Consider the following 15,919-nt stretch of genomic DNA (forward strand, 5'->3'; position numbering starts at 1 on the left):
CCCACCATCTACCTCAATACTACCCACCATCTACCTCATCCCCAAGGAAGTCTCGTTCTTCCGGTTTCTTTCTTAAAGGGGACATCTGGTCAATTATGTCTCAAAACCCAAGCAGACTCTGTCAAACAAGACCGCATTCTAAAATGCCAGTAATTGATGATTCTTAGTTAGACAAGACGGTAAAGAGAATTGTTAATTTATTCTCTTCACTTGATAGTCCCTTTCAAATCCTTTTTCAGATTACACTTAGGGAGGGCACAATACAAAATTTGTGAGTAGTGCATGCGGATGGCGCATACCTGAAATTCCACTATCCCCAAGACGAAAGCTACAGCCTTCCTACAACACAACTGCATTCCCCACTTCAATTTAAAGCAAAGAGGCACGTCTTACAATTGGCTAATTCCTGCGTCTGCCACGTCACTATGTCTTGCACGGTGCTGCCTCTAAGACTCATTCAAATTCCGCAAACCTTCCAGAGCATTTCCTTGGGCCAGGCTTCTCCAGGTGACTGTCCAGGAACTGAAGAACATGAGCAGTGGTAGTCAAGACTCATCACTTGCAGAACAGTTCTGGAACTCTAGAATAAATGAACTGAAGAATAAAACCATTGGCTGTCTGTGTACATTCTGACATACACTTAAATGTAGGCACAGGTGCTGGTATGTTTAGTTAAGTAGGAATTACTGTATTAAGGTGTAGCCTGAGCTCCACGACGCCTCCATTGTGATAACGATTGCACAGTCATTATTTTGTGGGACCAAAACTGGGCATCCTCTGCAGGCCACACATTACAGCCCAAGACCTTCATGCCTGTTGGAAAATTGTCCCCGGATGCCTTCCATCTTTCCAGCCCCACAGGTGTGACTGTGACAACCAGTGGTTCATTGTATTGAGGATTGTGTATAGGCAATGCATGATAAGAGTAGAGATACAGTTGCTAAACGGGCACATTCTTTTATAGGATTTGATACTACCTTGCTTTCCAAGGTGGTCTGATGCGCAGACACTTTCACTGACATCATTTTGAATTTTGTGCTGGCCCACGCCATAGCCTCCACCCAATTATTTTAGCTTCACAACGCGGCTCCACATATCTTCCTATTTCCAGGACTTGTTTCAGAACTTCAGGATGGGAGAGAAGTTAAGCAGTCATCAAAGTGGGTATAGGACGGGCTATGGTTGACTGTTCAGTAGTCCTCTCTCTGCCCCAACAGACCAGACATGCCCTTTCATTGTAGGGAGTAAACACCCACTTTCTCTGGTTTCATCTGATTTCATCTGATTTTAATTTCAACCGTAGAGTGATTTTGTTTTGTTTGAACCTAGGGCTTAGACTTTGAAAGATGTACTGTTTTCTCCGCCCGTAGTCTTGGCCTCGATAGTCTTTTAATCACTTTTGGAATGGTTTAAGTTCAAGATATTTTGAGAAGGGCCACAGTGACAACTTGGTAGAAAAAAAAACAAGAGAACCCAGATGTGATGGTTGGCTGTAGGCGGATCTCCAACCTCCCACATCCAACTAACTGCACTTGAGCTAGTCTTTGAAGCATATCACTTGCTATACATGTTCTAATGCGGCTTCAGACCATGCTGGTTATTAGTTATAGTTAGTTTTTCATGACATATACCTTTAGTTATAGGCTGGTTATTAGTTCATCCTCAATATGAGAACCTAAGTGGACAACAACATTGTTGGGCCCCTGATTTTACTTCTCGGTCAACATCTTTTGACACCCTTGATGACGATATCCTACTTGCTAGATTTGTTGACTTTGAGTTTTGGAGTTTCTGTATTGGATCTGGTCCAGATACTATCTAACTAATCAATCACACAAAGACTATGCCTGGATCTTCAAGAGCTGTTGTAGTTTCTCCTGATTAAATGCTGCCCACTTTCTCTCACCAATGTAGGTTTCTTTTAGCCAGAGTAAATGCCAGACAAAGGATTGCGTTACAAAGGTGAAAAAACAGGGGAAGAGATGCAGCCACCTGTTCTTGGGGAAGGGTGTGACAATTATGAGTCGCTAGTCAAATGATCAAATAAGAAGCAGCAGACTCAGTAATAGCAGTCGGGACCCCACCCATCTCACACTCGACTATGCTGGTGTCCATCTTAGAAGGGATCAATGTTCCTCCGATGGACCCACAGGCATAGTATTGGTGCTGTGTAACATTGTTTTCTTTATTTATCCAATCATAGAGGCCATGGCGCTTATTTAGGACACGTGGGAGGGCTGAAACATGTCGACCGAATGGGAAGGGTAGAACAAGCTCCCTTCTGTGTTGCTTTTTAATCCTACACACTAGAAAGCCAAATAAAAACGTTAGTTCACCAGTAGGTAGTTTTGATACTCCTCTCTGCACAAATCACACCACTCCTCGTGGTGTGAGTGACTATCCAATAACCCCGAGGATCATAGGGTCCTGAGAGGGCATGCCTTATAATCAGTATCTCCCCGCCCCTCTCACAAGACGATTACCTGCAGCCTGCCTGTCTATTCCTCCGTGTCCACATCTGCATAGTCCCCCTTAACCCACTGATTTGTTCTTAGGGTATTAGTGTTAGTATAATACTGATTATGCTAATCTGTTATTCAGAAGAGGAAATGTCTCTGACCTGGACATGAAATTTAGTTTACATTTGTTATAAACATTAACAAATAAATGCTTCACAGTTCTCTGAAAGTGAGGCAAACCGAAATATGTGTCCTTGAGTCTGAATATGTGTTCAAATGTAAGGTTACACAGCTGAAAATAACCCAGTCACTATTGATTAAATAAGACCTGACCCTTGAACCACATATCTTACTAGTGTTTAAGGCCTGTTTCTGTCATGGGATCCAGGCAACAATTACCTGGGTCTTTTCAAAGATAGACCTATAGGGGTTCACAGAGTACATGGTGATCCACTCTGTGCGAGAACTGAGCACATCCTCCCATATTGTCAACTGAAACATGTGAGACAGGAAATGAAGGCAATATGTTGCCTTCTTGCTAGTGAAGAAATTTGCTTTGTCACTATCTGCCCCACTGAGCTATTAGTCAACATGCTTCCTCTTTTGGTGCAATTTGGAGATTCGCTGGCGGTCATCACAAAATCTATGTATGGACACTAGAAGCATCAATAAGTACCGTACATTAATAAGGCAAGAGGTGGCAGTGAAGCGTTTTCAATCCAGACGTCAAGGCTTTAGAACATTCTTCCAAACTATCGCCGACATTGAAGATCACCTTACATGTTGACATACCTACCTGTTTTGTACGAAAAGTTGAGGGAAAAAAAACACACCTGGTTCAATTTACCTCTGGTTTTAGTGCCGAAAGGTCACTTGTGGTATATGATACACTGTATAACAATTTCCTAGCATAATAGAATAGAGTTGATGTAATAGCTCGCTAGAAACTCTCATGTAACATGCTGTATTGTTCACTTGTCAAAATAGGCCTGCAAGGTTAGCCTTGTATTGGAACAGACGGCATTTTCAAATTTCAAGTTTTTTTCATGGTTTATTTATTGGCTATACAGAAAACAAGCCAAAACCTTGTTCTGGGTGAGGTCAGCGGCTCACGCTATGCCAGTTGTATCCCTTCAGATTATAGCATTACAACTCAGAAGTACATCCTCTGCACATTAGCAATTGTTCTCCACATCAAGAAGCTTGACATAGTGAGGATTGAGACGGGCAACTGAGATGCTGATCCTCCGGCATAGGGATAGAGAACGCAAATCTTCTGTGACCTTTTGATAGGAATGAGGAACGCAGTTGCCCCTTGAGGCGACGGCTACATGTAGTGAGGAGCCGCGAGCAGCAACATATAACCATGATTGTTGATATCCACTGTTTGCAACATGATGGAATTCCTTTATCTCTTTGTAGTGATACTACTTGGTATGCTGAAATTGAATAAAAATCGGTTTACAAAAAAAAAAAATCAAGAAGCTTGACATATCTCTGTCAGGTTCTATGCCTGATAAGTGAACACTCATACCCCCAGCCTAAAAATGAGAAAGGACCCCCTGGATGCCATTTTCAGATTCCAAGAGGCTAAAGCATAGGGGAGATTTTAAGATGCAAATCTCTGAAAATATCCCCCACCATCCACAGAGCTGCAGTCAGACTATCTCCATATTAACCAAGAACTCTTAATCCAATCCTATTACTCTGATCCCATGAACAGGAATATTAAAAAATGTATGGTTGGAACCCTTCTCTATGCGGCCCAAGCTATGTAGCCAACAGTCTGTCAAAGCAAACCCCTTCTCTCGCTCACCGATATCCCCTCTACTAAAGACCCCGTTTCCTGTAAACTGGCACACGTTACATGAAATCATCAGCTGAAAAATGGTTATAGCGTTTTATTGTCGCAGATTCTATACTTGGGTTATGTTAGTGTAGTGTAGCGTCACCCAAATAAAGTGATCACCTTTGTATGCTTCGCTCTTCTAAGTAGCTGAGAGGTGGCAAGTTCCTGTTGTAGGCAACTTCGAAATAAATAAATAATGGCTCGATTTAGGTCAATATAGTTCAGTGACACTTCCTAACTCTGCACACTGTTTTCCTTAAGAAACGATTTCCAGCTCTCCTGTAATAGAGTTTTTTGAGTTCTTCAGCATTTTTTATGGTGCCTTGATTTGTATATGATAACCATTCTGATATATTTTCTTAAGAAAGCTGGCAACTTGTTAAAGTGACAACAATGAGTGTCGACAAAAACGTCCACATATTCTTTAGAGCTTAAAAGTGAAGCAAAGACTAAATTTGGAATTTGTTTATTTCAGAAATAAAACAATTTTGCATGTTTCCTGTTGTCGTTTTGTTAATTTTATTTTTACTTGATATTTCAATGGTTTTTCTGTCCTATAAATTGCAGTAGAAAAGAGGTGTCAGTTACAAATTGGCTTGCACAACTGCTACGTTTCTGCCTCCTTCCCTTGTCCTCTTACCTTGTCCCTCTCTCCTCACTTGCCCTTCTCACCTGTTCCTCTACTCGCTTTATCTCCCTTTGTGGGCCTTGGGCATATTTCTGGTCTGACAAGTTTAAGCTTCCAATTTGTGTTCCATTTTTTGGTTTGACGTTAGCCAAGACATTTTAATTTGACTAAAATGATATGTATAACCTACTTCTAGTGGCTTTCAGTCATCCTTCAGCATTTAGCCTCCTGTTTCATTCACATTTGAATTCCACCCACTACACTGCAGCACACAGCATGGAACCGTGGTCAGTCCACTTCAGCCATCGGTAAACCTCACAGCGAGTGGCCGCATTCTTCACTTTCATAAGGAGACTATCCACACCCAACGTAGTTCCCTTCAGTGCCAGTGACTATTATGGGCAATATGTGGGTTTAAGACCAAGAAGTATTTTATTTTCTTGATTGACAAGTGTCCGGCAGCTTACGGAGAAATAAAGTTTGCAAAAAGTATAACAAAACAAAGCCAAAATGATGGCAGCCAATGCTGGACCAGTTGGTTTTGCCAATGTTTTTATTTTGTTTATATATTTTACCTCCTTTGCACTGGACACCATGCTGGAGAATGTGCGAGCAGGCCAATGTGAACATGCTCCTGCTTTTCCCAGCTCCTTCCATCCCTTGGGTGTGGTCTTCTCTTCTGTTTCTGGGTACCTTACTTCCTTGGTATCTTCTCTCGCCTGCTGTTGGCTCCATCTAATTCACTCTTCACATGTGTATTTCATCTTCCATACGATGTAGTAGCAGAAGCAATGCAAAATAGGTTTAATTATGTTTTCATCCTTAAAATAAATGAATGGATGATGGCCGCCATGAAGCCCACCCAGTCTTCCCATGCCCATACTTGCTTCTAAACTCACTGATCCAACTTGTATCCAAGCAGGCAGATTACAATGCAAGCATGACATATTTGACTAGGCAAGCATTCATCACAAGATTTATATTTTGCATGTTTTTATATAAACCCCAAAATGATATGTATGTCTGTATATGAAAATTGCATACACATTTTTCAATAGATTTGTTTCCTTAACCAGTGTTAAGTTAATTGAACATTGTAATGCAAAGGCCATGTTTTAAGTTTACTACAGTTAGTTGTTTTTGCTCACTCTTTTAGGCATGGAAAGAAATGTTCAACAATTGTGATATCTGGACCGCACGAAGGATCCATTGGTAAAGGAACGGTGTGGCTACTACCAGAGGTACTACCGGTCCCCGGAGTTGTTTACAAATACTAATGTGTGCCCACTCCAAACTCAAAGGACCTCTTGTTGGGGCAAGAGAGTTAAATCCACGCATGTGAAGATGTGCCAGAACTAACTCTTAGCAGGTAACTGAATTTCCTTTGATATGATTGCACAACACTTTGATATGTTGTAACTGGGATGGTGCCATAGTACATGCACATACTCTGTGGCTACAAACAACATAATCTCAACAGGTAATATTTGAAGGGCAATTTAAACAAATGTAAACAAATACATAAGGAAAACAACAAGGGAGAGACACCAAAATTGAGTATCACGATTTGTATTCGATGTTGCGGAAAAGCATCAATTTTGGACAGCAATACTCTTCTTCAAAAGATGTAATCACAGAGGTGTTATGGTGACCGCGCCAAAGGTGTGATTAAAAATGGTACATAACATGAGCGATGGGGTCACATTCAATATGAAACATGATATGAACCAAGGATGCCATAGGAACGCTGTACTCTGTTGACCGCGTTTCGACCTGGGCGATTTCAGGTCATCATCAGGACGAAATTACCCGCATTATTTGAAGACTGCTAGGAAAAGGAAAGGAGAAGGAAATTAGTATGGTGGTACTGCTGTGGTAAATATTTTAGTAATTTACCTTGATCTGAATTTCTAGACGATATCAATAAGTTCAAAGTATGAAGAGCAGAGTCCGTGGTGGTTCGAATTCAGGGTCTTTATTCAGTAACTCGAGTTAAGGGAGAGCTCCGTCACCTGAGGAGGATCGGAAGGATCTCTAACTTTATTATCTGAACACACAGTATTTATAGAAAGAAAAGAGGAAGGAGCTTCCCTTCAATGCATGCCCGGATCATACGTTAACATAAAACAGAAGTCATGTAGGCCCGGATCATATGTTGCAATAGAACAGAAGTCATGACCATAAAAGGAGGCAGCGTCATAAAAGAGTGAAGACATGGTAGGGGAGATAAGGCTGAGTCATGATTTAGAATGAGGAAGCAGAAGAGAGGCGAAGGTGTGGAGAAATAACACTAGGCTGGTTCCTTAGATAAGGGAGAGGCGGTCGTGACAGGATGTCTGTTTGTCGTGTTTCAGCATTCGGGGGCTCTTCTCGGAATTGGTTATCGTGGTTTAACAGAATGGGGCCTATTTCTCGGAATTGGCCTGATTATAGGGAAATGGTTACAGATGGGGGGGGGGGGGGTCTTGTTCTCGGCATCGGCTTAACCACAGTAATGCACGGTTTGAGGGAGGCAGTTGGTTCTCGGAGTCGCTTTGACCATAAGGATGAGCGTTTGACTTTTTGGGGAAGGAGAGCGCGTGTGTGACTACATGAGGCGCATGATCAGCGCGTGATCGGTTCGTGCTCGTGTTCTTGGGTGTTCGTGTGCTCGTGTTTCGGCATGATGGGCTCGGGACGTGACGGAAGAGGGTGTATGATGGGACATAACTGTACGATAAATAATCATTTTCCACATTCCCTCCTTGTCCCATAATATACCCTTCTAAAATTCTTTGCTTTTTCTAGTCCACCTCTATACTCATTAGGTTGTTTACTTGTTCCTGTAACATGATTCTTTCTCTTTCTTTCTTTCTGGTCTGGGTTCTGGGAATGCAGGTAGTGATACAGAAACTATAGAGTGCTGGACCGCACTGAATACAGAGGCAGCAGGTGAAGAGAATAGCTAGAGCAAGACCTAGGACTACAAGCACCTTCCATCCCCATGAGGACAGGAGGCTCCAGAGCCAACCCGTCAGGGACCAGGCACCAGTGTCTGCATCTAGTTTTCTGGAAAGTATATGAAGGCGGGAAATAGTGGCATACACCGAGGGTGCATTATCTGGGATAAATATACAGCAGCTGGACCCGATCAGTTCACATACACCACCACGGTCAGCCAATATGATGTCTAGGACCATACGGTTTTGTAACGTCATGAGTCTGTCGGCAGCCATCTCAGCGGTGATGTTACTTAATGCACCGGCTGTTTCGTTTATGGCTCCCTGGACTACACGAGTCAGTTGTCTTATGTGGCGGCTGTTGATCATAGGCCCCCAGAATGGGATGACTCCTTTAAAGAAATCGCCAGCCTCTTGGCCTGCTGTATCTTCAGCATCTATGGCCCCCCTTCGCCGTCTATTAATTATGGTCGGGGGTCACTGAGATGATAATCTGCTGGGGCGGTGTAGGTTGGGGGAAGGAGAAATGCAATGTAGCATTTTCCAGACCAGCCTTGAGGTAACCAAGTCCGTGCGTGAGGTCCACAGATAAAGTAGGTGTTGGGGGCAGTGGCCATCGTTGGGAAATTTGGATCAGGTAGGGTGTAGGTCTTGTTACATTCACTATCTCCCATTTTCTGACCCTTGCCCTTTCCTCTTACGCAGAATAGGCCCTGGTGGGGCACGGCCCATCCTCCCTGGCCTGTCTGTCTTTTCTGGACTGAAAATGTCTCCCTAAAGGAGGTGGTGTCATTAAAGAGGGAGTAACTGGTGTTTTCACTAATGTCTGCTCGTCCCCATGTTGCTGTGAAAGTTACCATCCTTGCGACGGCTCGCACTGTTTTTGCTTTTATCTCATTCCAGGTACTAGCGTTTTTGATCGGGGTCTCAGGAATGTTCCTAACTGAGGCGGAAAATATCATAGAGAGTGCATAGGTAGATCCGGCATAGCCAAAAGGGAGAGGAATAAAAGGCATTCCTCCGTGCACAGAATGTGGCATTAAACCACAGACCCAACAATTTGTTTTGTTAATCACTAATTGATGTTGGTGGAGTGTGGAGATGAATGTGTTATTGAAGAACTCTTTTCTTCTGTTCATGAGATGTGGAGGAAGATCTACGTGTGAATGCATAGCAGTATTGTTCAAGGGCGCGGGGGAAGACGGTGGGAAAACTAGATGAAGGAACCAACCTAGACAAGCCATGATGCAGAAAATAAGAATCATGATAGAAAGGAAAAGGGGAACTTTGTCATGTAACAGCTTCGCACAATGAGTCTTTATCTTCATAATTTTGGCTGCTTAGTCTTTGAGAGGAAAAACATGCACCAGTAACCGGACTCTTCCCAGCAACCGCTTCACCAAGCGTCCGTCTTGGGCTTAAATAGCCACTGGCAGGCCGGATTCAGATGCAAATGTCTCAAGTCTGTTTGGGGTAGGATCGCAGCCGCGATTTGTACTTCTCTTGGGGTAAAAGTTCTGGGAGGGGTGTCGTTTCAGTGTCTTTAAAGTCTGGTTTTTCAGTGTCTCTGGTCTCAGGATTAGCAACAGTGTCCGGAGTTGGTCCGTAGAAGGGTTTGCAATGCGACACGTGCAACCACCCTTTTCGTCCCTCGATCTTGATGGCGGTCCTCGTCGTCAGCAGCACCAGCTTGGGCGACGTCCACCTTTTCTCCAGAGGGCTGGTTCGATCAAAATTTCTGACGAGTACCCATTGACCAGGCTGAAGGGGGTGCTCATCTGGCGCGGTCTTGTCTGGGAAGGCTGCAGCCACCTGTGAACGGCAAGAACGTAGTGCAGACATCAAAGAAGCCAAGTAATCTGTCAGTACATTTGCATCAATGTCAATGAGCTTTTTAGGAGATGGGACACCCCAGATATTCGGAGGCCTCCCAAATGTAATTTCATAGGGGGACAGACCCGTCCGGGAATGTGCCACCATTCTCATATAGAAGAGGGCAACTGGAAGAGCTGTAACCCAATCTATTTGTTTGTCAGCGCATATTTTTGCTAATTTTGTTTTTATGTCTGGTTATGTCGTTCGACTAGGCCTGCTGCTTGGGGATGCCTAACACAGTGAAACTTCCAGGTGTATCCTAGCAGTAAGGAGACAGCTTCCATCAATTTAGAGGAGAATGGTTGTCCGTTGTCAGAGTAAATGACTCTTGGCAACCCGTAGCGAGGGAAGAATTCCCTCACCAATTGCTTGGCAGTCATCTGGGCACCATAGTCTGGGACGGGGTATGCTTCAGTCCATCGAGTTAAGGTACAGACTACTACGAGGACATACTTATATCCCCGACATCTCTCCATCTGTATGTAGTCCATTTGTAGGACTTCGAAGGGGTGATCTGGAGGATGGAACCCTCCTTGTTCAATGGATACACTTTTCCCTGGATTGAACTGACAGCAAATCATACAGGTTCGTACTTTTTGTTTGGCTGCTGCACGCAGATGCTTGTTGTGCCATATCAGATTCAGACTGTCTAACATTCCTTTCTCTCCTAGATGTGCGGGACCATGAGCAGTTTCTATCATTATGGGAACCATTAGGTCAGGGAGAAACCATTTGGACTTGTCCTGTGTTACCCAACCTTGATCTGTGTGTGAACCTCCCTCCTCTTCCCATTTTCTCTTTTCGGTTTCTGTGGCTTGATTTTGGATGTCTACTACATCCTTGGTCGGATCAATAACTGGACAGATAGTACTAATGGTGGTTTCGGTGTTTAGTGATTCTGTCTGAGCAGCATGTTTAGCTGTGGCGTCAGCCAGAGCATTACCTCTGGTGATAGAGTCTACAACTTTGGTGTGTGCTTTACATTTTAGTATGGCTATTTCTGTGGGTTTGTGTATTGACTCTAGTAGCTGGAGGATAAGGTCTCCATGTTGGAACTTGGTTCCATGAGAGGTCAGGAAACCTCTCTCTTTCCAAAGGATGCCGAAATTATGAACTACCCCGAATGCATATTGTGAGTCGGTGTAGATGTTGACTCGTTTTCCTTTGGACCATTCACATGCTTGGGTGAGAGCTATTAGTTCTGCTGCTTGTGCAGAATGTACGGGTATTCTGGCTGCTAGAAGGACGGTATTTTCTGTAGTGACAGCATAGGCTGCTGAGAGTTCGCCTGATTGGAGGCGCATACAGGAACCGTCTACAACCAGTGTGTGTTCTGGTGTACTTAGAGGGACATCTGTAAGATCAGACCGGCGTTTTGTAACTAGTTCGACCACCTCTAAGCAGTCATGAACCTGGTTGTCAACTGGGACCGTAGGCAGTAGCGTAGCCGGGTTGAGGATATTGCACCTTTTGATGATAATATGGGGTTGGAACAGAGTGACTTCATAACCTGTGAGGCGAGCTATGGTTAAGTGTTGTGTCTGTGTCCTATTCAAAAGCAATTCTACTGCATGTGGAACTTGTACTTCAAGAGAGTGTCCTAGTACTATGGAATCACTTTGTCGTATTGCTAGAGCTGTAGCTGCAACAGATTTCAGGCAGGCCGGCAAACCTTGTGCAACAGGGTCAAGAGTGCTAGAAAAATAAGCACAGGGACGGTGTTTGTTAGCTTGTGTTTGTGTGAGTACTGACAAGGCTGTACCTTCCCGTTCTGTGACAAAGAGGACAAAAGGTTTGGCATAATCAGGTGTGGCTAGGACAGGTGCAGAGCATAATGTCTGTTTGAGGGTGTCAAAAGCAAAAGTGTGCTCAGGTGTCCATGGCAATGGGGAAGAGGTTGTGCTTGTTAGCTGTATCAGGGGTTTGGCCAGGTATGCAAACTGGGGAATCCACTGTCTACAGTAAGACGTGAGACCAATAAAAGCACGGACTTCTTTCTGTGTCTTGGGGACAGGAATGTTAAAAATGAGTTGAATTCTTTCAGGTGTGAGTGCCCTACCCTCCTTTGACAGCAGGTGTCCTAGGTAGGCCACCTGCTGTAAACATAATTGTAATTTCGACGGTGACACCTTGTGGCCATGTTGTGCAAGGAACATTAGGACAATTCGTGAAGCTTGTTCACATTCTGATTGGGAGCGTGCGGTGATCAGCAAGTCGTCGACATATTGTAACAATGTCGTTTTTGCGGGCAGAACAATGTCATCTGGCTGTCTTTTAAGTGCCTGACTGTAGATACTGGGACTTTCTGTATATTCTTGGGGAGCTCTTGTGAAACAGAAACTACGACCTTGTAGGGAGAATCCGAATAGGTACTGACTGTCTTGGTGGATGGGTATACTGAAGAAAGCATTCTTCAGGTCGATTACAGTAAAATGTGTAGCTTCAGGATCTATGGCTGTTAACAGAGTACTGATATCTGAGACCACAGGGTATTGTGGTACTACACATTTATTGAGTTCACGTAAGTCAACCACGAGTCTGTAGACCGGTGGCGCACCATCATCAGTTTTCTTTCTGACTGGCAGGACTGGCGAGTTACATGTGTTGGAAGGTACTTCTCTGACTACTCCTTTTGTTATCAAATCATCGATAATCTGAAGAAGGGCTTGTTCTGCATCTGGAGGTAATTTGTATTGACGGATACGAGGTAGGACAACGCCTTCTTTCAGTGTCACTAAGTGCGGGGTAATATCCATGAATCCTACATCTGTTGGGTCAGTAGCCCATAGTGTAACAGGAATGTCTCTTAGTCTGACATCTAGTTCTCGTGTGGTGAAATGACCTTTAAAATCTCGGAGGAATAGTCGGACTCCTTCTGGGGAACAACATATTATAGCACCTAGTTCTTTTAGTGTCTGGATGCCAAGGAGATTTTCGGGACAGGACTTTGTAAGCACTAAATCGGTGGAAGTTGTAAGAGGACCAACTTTAAGTGGAATTGGTTCAGAAACTTTGTTGATGGCGGGTGTACCAGAAAAACCCAAGGAAATACTATTTGAGCCAGAGAGGGGTACCTTGGGAACTTCGTTGTGCTGTACTGTCGTCCTACTAGCCCCGGTGTCAATCAGAAATTTTGCTTCCTTACCTAGGAGCTTAGCATGTACATAGGGACCGTCTTGGTCAACCGGGACCGGTATTAGTGGACGATTATCGTGTTCCTCCCAGCTGTTTAATGAGATCGTGGGGAATTCAGGATAGGATGACACTGGGTACTGATAGAGTTGGGTGGTAGGTTTAGCATCAGTTGGAGGAGCAGAAGGGCGAGGGGGATAGTTACGAGGTTGTGTCTTCCCAGTGGCAATATTATGTTGTAATACTGGACAGTCACGCACGAAATGTCCTGGCTTTTTACAGTAATTACAAGTAACTTTTTCTTGTGATACTTGGGGTTGTTTAGGGGTCTGTTGCATCGTATTAGTTTGTGCTACTAATACCTTCATTTTAGTATCTTTTGTTCTCTTCTTTTCTTGTTCTTGTTCGTCTCTAATTCTATTTTGGTGATATTGGAGCATCTGAAGTGCTTGTGAGGGGGAGCTTGCTTGCCAAGTACTTTCTACCTTCAGTACTCTATTTTTGATCGTGGGCAAGGCATTTTCTACGAGTTTGGAAACAAATAATCGACTATAGGCATCTCCACCGGAGGAGAGGCCGCTTCCCAGTGGCAATATTATGTTGTAATACTGGACAGTCACGCCCGAAATGTCCTGGCTTTTTACAGTAATTACAAGTAACTTTTTCTTGTGATACTTGGGGTTGTTTAGGGGTCTGTTGCATCGTATTAGTTTGTGCTACTAATACCTTCATTTTAGTATCTTTTGTTCTCTTCTTTTCTTGTTCTTGTTCGTCTCTAATTCTATTTTGGTGATATTGGAGCATCTGAAGTGCTTGTGAGGGGGAGCTTGCTTGCCAAGTACTTTCTACCTTCAGTACTCTATTTTTGATCGTGGGCAAGGCATTTTCTACGAGTTTGGAAACAAATAATCGACTATAGGCATCTCCACCGGAGGAGAGGCCGCTGTTGATGAGGAAGCATTTTTCTAACCTGGAATATTAGTCTCCTATATCCTCATCTGGTTTCTGTTTACATGCAGAGATAGCATCCCAATCTTCTTTCTTAGTGGTCAGCAACTGGGACAGTATTTTAGGGAGACAGCGAGGGAGTTCCTGAACTAGAGGTCCCAAACCTTGTCCGGGATTACGAGTGGCATCTTCTTTTTCTAAGTCTGCCCATATTACCTTTTTCCCTTCAATCTCCCAATCTTTTCCCTTTAGCTTATCGTACGTTCCTTGAGGTAACAGGACTTTAAGGAGAATATTGAGGTCTTTGTAAGTAAAGGAACCCATTTGAAGAATGTCTTTAAGTTCCCTATGGAAACCCGAAGGGTCTCTTTCGTGGGAAGGGACCATTTTCTTCATCTCGAGTATTTCTAGTTTTGTCAAAGGAGTGTACACAAATGTTTGTTGCAACTTTCCATCGGAATCTGCAACGGGGTGTACTTCTCGGAGAGGGAACTGTCCTTGGTCATAGGGATGGGGATTTGTATCATAACTGTCTGTAAAATATTGGATATATCGCTGTCGTAGTTCAAGGAAGATATTAAGGAATTCTTGTCCCCTAGCCACCCACCTCCCTTCTAAACAGTCTCGTAAGAGAGAATGTAATCTTTTTGGTGGGCAACCAGTATCTTCGTACATTGTAATGAGGTGTTGAACCATATAGATGCTAGCTAGTCTTTGAGAAGCTAGAGGGATCGATAAAAACATTTGAGCAACTATATCAGAGCCATATATGGAGTATTGAGATACCCAATGGGTGCTTGATCTAGCGAGTTCTTTTTCTTGTGTGGTGAGTGGAGGCTCGTCGTCCATCCAATCATCGAGAGCTTCTTGCGTTCGTTGGAACAACCTATCTGTGGGGGCGGACAATTTCTTAGTTCTAAGTTTGAATTGTCCGTTATTCTGAGAACGAGGGATACGGGAACGTGCTGCACCCTGAAAAGCAGTTCCTTCGTCTCTATCCTCGCTCGTACTCTCATTCTCAGTTCCCTGGGTAGGGGCATCTTTTCGATGGGAATCGGAAACCTTGCTTATGAAGAGCGGAATAAAAAGATCTATTTATTTTATTTTATTGTAATTCCCTGCGACTACTGCTTGGTCTAGTTGTTGTGAATCGTCAGGAACTCTTTTTCCTGCACTAGCTATCATTCTAATAAAACAAGTGATCATGAATCGTGAGAGGCATTTTCTATGTGCTATGGGTCTATTTTTTATAGCCTCCTGTAGTGTTTCTAAATTTTCTCCTGTTCGAAGCGCTTCATAAATTTTGTTTAGGCAATTTGTGATATTCTGTACCTCTCGTATACCTTCTAGAGCTTGTCGTAAGCGAAGGGAAATATCTGCTTGTGAACCTTCCCCTGGGGTTGGATCATAATCACATTCTAACAGGGGTAGAACACCACCCGAAGTGTCAGGGATGGGTTTCGTCTGAGTAACTACTCGTCTGGCTGTTACCTGATTCGTATAAGCAGAAGGAGGCTCCATTAAATAAGTAGTAATAAAATCGTCGGGTACAGAAGGAACCTTAGGGTGTGGAGGTGCCGTAGGGCTACTAGAATCTGAGTTAATCTCGGACCCTGTTTTTGGTGAGAGGACAGGATATATACCCGTTACTGAGGCTGAGACCTCCCTTTTCTTTTGTTCAGAACAAATATCGTCATCCTGATTCTGTAACTTTTTCATCTTACTTTCTTCCGACATTCTCTTTGCTTTCTCAACTTTCCCTTGCTCTTTCTGTTCCCTTCGATGTGCTTCCTTTCGCCATATATCAACACTTTCTAACATCGAGGGTCTCGCTTTCTTTTCCCAACATCTTTTCTCAACTGCCATGATACAATTCAAATCCCATGTGCCACTCTTTGGCCATCTGATCGCGATGTCTAAATCCTTAGTATAGCTTTCCCAAAGATCCAAATACAAGATGGCACCAATCCCATACTTTGTGTACATAAAATAACCAGGAGTATCCTTCGGGGGGACTGGTACAGACTGTTCCAGTAACCCCTTCCGGGTACCCAGTTTACACAGCTTAGAGAACAAAGGCATTGTATCA

The 15,919-nt window shown here is 43.6% G+C and overlaps 1 protein-coding gene across 2 annotated transcripts in view; it reads left to right on the forward strand.

Moving 5' to 3' along the window:
* GPR160 (G protein-coupled receptor 160) overlaps positions 1–15,919 on the forward strand; it is a 66,643-nt gene that overhangs the window by 37,907 nt on the left and 12,817 nt on the right. For both annotated transcript variants that reach the window (XM_078666104.1, XM_078666105.1), the window contains exon 2: positions 6,093–6,305. The gene's annotated coding sequence lies outside the window, so the exon portion shown is untranslated. The remainder of the gene's footprint in view (positions 1–6,092; positions 6,306–15,919) is intronic.

This window comes from Lissotriton helveticus, chromosome 11, assembly GCF_964261635.1.
Source record: "Lissotriton helveticus chromosome 11, aLisHel1.1, whole genome shotgun sequence".
In the NCBI taxonomy this organism is placed as follows: Eukaryota; Metazoa; Chordata; class Amphibia; order Caudata; family Salamandridae; genus Lissotriton; species Lissotriton helveticus.